The sequence below is a fragment of the Triticum urartu genome, chromosome 4 (assembly GCF_003073215.2).
Source record: "Triticum urartu cultivar G1812 chromosome 4, Tu2.1, whole genome shotgun sequence".
In the NCBI taxonomy this organism is placed as follows: domain Eukaryota; kingdom Viridiplantae; phylum Streptophyta; class Magnoliopsida; order Poales; family Poaceae; genus Triticum; species Triticum urartu.
In genome coordinates, this window is record NC_053025.1 from 266,491,418 (window position 1) to 266,497,451 (window position 6,034).

Below are 6,034 nucleotides of genomic sequence, written 5' to 3' on the forward strand. Positions count from 1 at the left end.
CAACGCAAACAGAAAATAACATTTATTTTAGGTTCAACACTAATCCCGAAGGTAAAGGGAGTGTGTGATGGTGATCTTATCAACCTTGGAATTCGAACACACATCATCACCTCGCCCTTAACTAGTCTTTGTTTATTTTTGCAACTCCCGTTTCGAGTTACTACTCTTAGCAACTGAACCAGTATCAAATACCGAGGGGTTGCTATAAACACTAGTAAAGTACACATCAATAACATGTATATCCAATTTACCTTTGTTCACTATGCCATCCTTCTTATCTGCCAAGTATCTAGGGCAGTTCCACTTCTAGTGACCATTTCCTTTGCATAAAGCACTCAGTTTCAGGCTTGGGTCTAGCTTTGGGCTTCTTCACGGGAGTGACAACTTGTTTGTCATTCTTCTTGAAGTTCCCTTTCTATCCATTTGCCCTTTTCTTGAAACTAGTGGTCTTGTTAACCATCAACACTTGATGCTTTTTTTGATTTCTACCTTCACTAATTTTAGCATCGTGAAGAGCTTGGGAATTGTTTTCGTTATCCCTTGCATATTATAGTTCATCATGAAGTTCTAGTAACTTGGTGATAGTGACTAGATAACTTTGTCAATTACTATCTCATCTGCAGGATTAACTCCCACTTGATTCAAGCAATTGTAGTACCCAGACAATCTGAGCACATGCTCACTGGTTGATCTATTCTCCTCCATCTTGTAGGCAAAGTACTGTCAGAGGTCTCATACCTCTTGACATGGGCCTGAGTATGAAATACCAATTTCAACTCATGGAACATCTTATATGCTCCATGGCGTTCAAAACATTTTTGAAGTTCCTGTTCTAATCTATAAAGCATGGTGCACTAAACTATCAAGTAGTCACTATATCGAGCTTGTCAAATGTTCATAACGTCTGCATCTGCTCCTGCAATAGGTCTGTCACCTAGCGGTGCATCAAGGACATAAATCTTCTGTGCAGCAATGAGGATAATCCTCAGATCACGGACCTAGTCCGCATCATTGCTACTATCATCTTTCAACATAGTTTTTCTCTAGGAACATACCAAAAATAGACGGGGAGCTACATCGCGAGCTATTGATCTACAACATAGTTATGCAAATAATATCAGGACTAAGTTCATGATAAATTAAAGTTCGATTAATCATATTACTTAAGAACTCCCACTTAGAAAGACATCCCTCTAATCTTCTAAGTGATCACGTGATCCAAATCAACTAAACCATGTCCGATCATCACGTGAGATGGAGTAGTTTTCAATGGTGAACATCACTATGTTGATCATATCTACTATATGATTCACGCTCGACCTTTCGGTCTCCGTGTTCCGAGGCCATATCTGTTATATGCTAGGCTCGTCAAGTTAACCTGAGTATTCCGCGTGTGCAACTGTTTTGCACCCGTTGTATTTGAACGTAGAGCCTATCACACCCGATCATCACGTGGTGTCTCAGCACGAAGAACTTTCGCAACGGTGCATACTCAGGGAGAACACTTGTACCTTGATAATTAGTGAGAGATCATCTTATAAAGCTACCGTCGAACTAAGCAAAATAAGATGCATAAAAGATAAACATCACATGCAATCAAAATATGTGACATGATATGGCCATCATCATCTTGTGCCTTTGATCTCCATCTCCAAAGTACCGTCATGATCTCTCATCGTCACCGGCATGACACCATGATCTCCATCATCTTGATCTTATCAACGTGTCGTCACATGGTCGTCTCGCCACTATTGATTTTGCAACTATTGCTATCGCATAGCGATAAAGTAAAGCAATTATATGGCGCTTGCATCTTATGCAATAAAGAGATAACCATAAGGCTCCTGCCAGTTGCCGATAACTTTAACAAAACATGATCATCTTATGCAACAATTTATATGTCATCATGTCTTGACCATATCACATCACAACATGCCCTACAAAAACAAGTTTGACGTCCTCTACTTTGTTGTTGCAAGTTTTACGTGGCTGCTACAGGATTAGCAAGAACCGTTCTTACCTACGCATCAAAACCACAACATAGTATAGTGATTGCTTTTTGATCTTCAGAAAGAACCTTGTTCATTGAAACCGATTCAACTAAAGTTGGAGAAACAGACACCCACTAGCCACCTGTGTGCGAAGCACGTCGGTAGAACCAGTCTCGCGTAAGCGTACGCGTAATGTCGGTCTGGGCCGCTTCATCCAACAATACCATCAAATCAAGAATCAACTAGTGACGGCAAGCAATGTGTATATACTCACGCCCACAACTCCTTTGTGTTCTACTCGTGTATATAACATCTACGCATAGATCTAGCTTGGATGCCACTGTTCGGGAACGCGGTAATTTCAAAAAAATTCTTACGCACACGCAAGAACATGGTGATGCATGATACGTCTCCAACATATCTATAATTTTTTATTGCTCCATGCTATTATATTATCTATTTTGGATGTTGATGGGCTTTATTTTACACTTTTATATCATTTTTGGGACTAACCTACTAACCGTAGGCCCAGCCCAAATTGTTGTTGTTTTTGCCTATTTTAGGGTTTCGAAGAAAAGGAATATCAAATGGAGTCCAAACGGAATGAAACATTCGGGAACGTGATTTTCTCAACAAACATGATCCAGGGGACTTGGAGTGGCCGTCAAGAAACAAGGGAGGAAGGCACGAGGCAGGGGGCGCGCCCTCCACCCTCGTGGGCCCTCCATTACTCCACCGACGTGCTTCTTCCTCCTATATATATATATATATATATATATATATCCACGTACCCCCCCCAGGAGCACCACGAAAACCTAATTCCACCGCCAACCTTCTGTACTCAGAGATCCCATCTGGGGCCTTTTCCGGAGCTCCGCCGGAGGGGGCATTGATCACGGAGGGCTTCTACATCAACTCCATGGCCTCTCCGGTGATGTGTGAGTAGTTTACTTCAGACCTCTCATAGTTATTAGCTAGATGGCTTCTTCTCTCTCTTTGGATCTCAATACAAAGTTCTCCTCGATCTTCTTGGAGATCTATTCGATGTAATCTTCTTTTGCGGTGTGTTTGTCGAGATCCGATGAATTGTGGGTTTATGATCCAGATTATCTATGAACAATATTTGATTCTCCTCTGAATTCTTTTATGTATGATTGGTTTATCTTTGCAAGTCTCTTCGAATTATCAGTTTGGTTTGGCCTACTAGATTGATCTTTCTTGCAATGGGAGAAGTGCTTAGCTTTGGGTTCAATCTTGCGGTGTTCGATCCCAGTGACAAGAAAGGGAACCAATACGTATTGTATTGTTGCCATCGAGGATAAAAAGATGGGGTTTATATCATATTGCATGAGTTTATCCCTCTACATCATGTCATCTTCCTTAAAGCACTACTCTGTTCTTTTGAACTTAATACTCTAGATGCATGCTGGATAGCGGTCGATGTGTGGAGTAATAGTAGTAGATGCAGAATCGTTTCGGTCTACTTGTCTCGGACGTGATGCGTATATACATGATCATACCTAGATATTCTCATAACTATGCTCAATTCTATCAATTGCTCGACAGTAATTCGTTTACCCACCGTAATACTTATGCTCTTGAGAGAAGCCACTAGTGAAACCTATGGCCCCCGGGTCTATCTTCCATCATATTAATCTTCCAATACTTAGTTATTTCCTTTGCCTTTTATTTTACTTTGCATCTTTATTTCTCTTTATCATAAAAATACCAAAAATATTATCTTATCATATCTATCAGATCTCACTCTCATAAGTGACCGAGAAGGGCTTGACAACTCCTTTATCGCGTTGGTTGCGAGGTTCTTATTTGTTTGTGTAGGTGCGTGGATCTTGAGCGTGATCTCCTACTGGATTGATACCTTGGTTCTCAAAAACCGAGGGAAATACTTACGCTACTTTACTGCATCACCCTTTCGTCTTCAAGGGAAAACCAACATAGTGGTCAAGAGGTAGCAAGAAGGATTTCTGGCGCCATTGCCGGGGAGATTCGTGCCAAGTCAAGTCAAGATTTGACTCCCACAACGAGTCATTTCTGGCACCATTATCAAGTCAAAATATACCAAGTACCCATCACAAACTCTTATCCCTCGCATTACATTATTTGCCATTTGCCTCTCGTTTTCCTCTCCCCCACTTCACCCTTGCCGTTTTATTAGCCCTCTCTTCCTCTCTCTCCCTCTCTTTCCGTTCCCCTTCTCTTTTTCTATTTGCCCCTTTTGCCCGTTTCTTGTTTGCTTGTGTGTTGGATTGCTTGCTTGTCACGATGACTCTACCTAGATTTGGTGATCTTCACCTTAAAAAGATAGAAGAGATCGACAGCAATATCAAGAGTACCAAGTAAAGCCTTTAGGATCTTCTTGGGTGATTGTTATTTGATCTTGCTGATAAAAATAGAAAGTATGCACTCACGAGAATAATTTTCATTTTTTACCAGAGAGCGATAAAATACCAATTCCAACTGCAGTAGATCAATATACAAATTATTTAGGTGTCCTAATTTTTCAGAATTTTTGGCGTTACAGAAGTATTCGAAACCTCCAGATTGCTACAGACTGTTCTGTTTTTGACAGATTCTGTTTTTCGTGTGTTGTTTGCTTATTTTGATGAATCTATGGCTAGTATCAGGGGGTATGAACCATAGAGAAGTTGGAATACATTAGGTTTAACACCAATATAAATAAAGAATGAGTTCATTACAGTACATTAAAGTGGTGGTTTGTTTTCTCATACTAACGGAGCTCATGAGATTTTCTGTTGAGTTTTGTGTTGTGAAGTTTTCAAGTTTTGGGGTAAAGATTTGATGGATTTTGGAACAAGGAGTGGCAAGAGCCTAAGCTTGGGGATTCCCAAGGCACCCCAAGGTAAAATTCAAGGACAACCAAAAGCCTAAGCTTGGGGATGCCTCGGAAGGCATCCCCTCTTTCGTCTTCGTCTATCGGTAACTTTACTTGAGGCTATATTTTTATTCACCACATGATATGTGTTTTGCTTGGAGTGTCTTGTATGATTTGAGTCTTTGCTTTTTAGTTTACCACAATCATCCTTGCTGTACACACCTTTTGGGAGAGACACACATGAATCGGAATTTATTAGAATACTCTATGTGCTTCACTTATATCTTTTGAGCTAGATAATTTTGCTCTAGTGCTTCACTTATATCTTTTTAGAGCACGGTGGTGGTTTTATTTTATAGAAATTATTGATCTCTCATGCTTCACTTATATTATTTTGAGAGTCTTTTAGAACATCATGGTAATTTGCTTTGGCTATAAAACTAGTCCTAATATGATGGGCATCCAAGATGGGTATAATAAAAACTTTCATATAAAGTGTGTTGAATACTATGAGAAGTTTGATGCTTGATGATTGTTTTGCAAAAAAAAACCTAAAATTCCTAATAATAGACCAAAATCCCCTACACGATTAGTTACAAAAGCTTTTTGACAAGCACTCGCTGCGATTGGTCGTGTAAACCAAAAGCCTATCAATAAATAAGAACACATTCCCACGAGTTCCCAAAAAAAATAAATTTGTATCAAATTGGAGCTAGTAACCACCATATACCTCGATAATACTGTAGCGGAGTTTAGGCGAAGCCCTGCTGCTGTAGTACATCAAGATCGTCACCACGCCGTCGTGCTGACGGAACTCTTCCCCGACACTTTGCTGGATCGGAGTCCGGGGATCGTCATCGAGCTGAACGTGTGCTCGAACTCGGAGGTGCCGTAGTTTCGATGCTTGATCGGTTGGATCGTGAAGACGTACGACTACTTCCTCTACGTTGTGTCATCGCTTCCGCAGTCGGTCTGCGTGGGTACGTAGACAACACTGTCCCCTCTCGTTGCTATGCATCACATGATCTTGCGTGTGCGTAGGAAATTTTTTGAAATTACTACGAAACCCAACAGTGGTATCCGAGCCTAGGTTTTATGTTGATGTTATATGCACGAGTAGAACACAAGTGAGTTGTGGGCGATATAAGTCATACTGCCTACCAGCATGTCATACTTTGGTTCGGCGGTA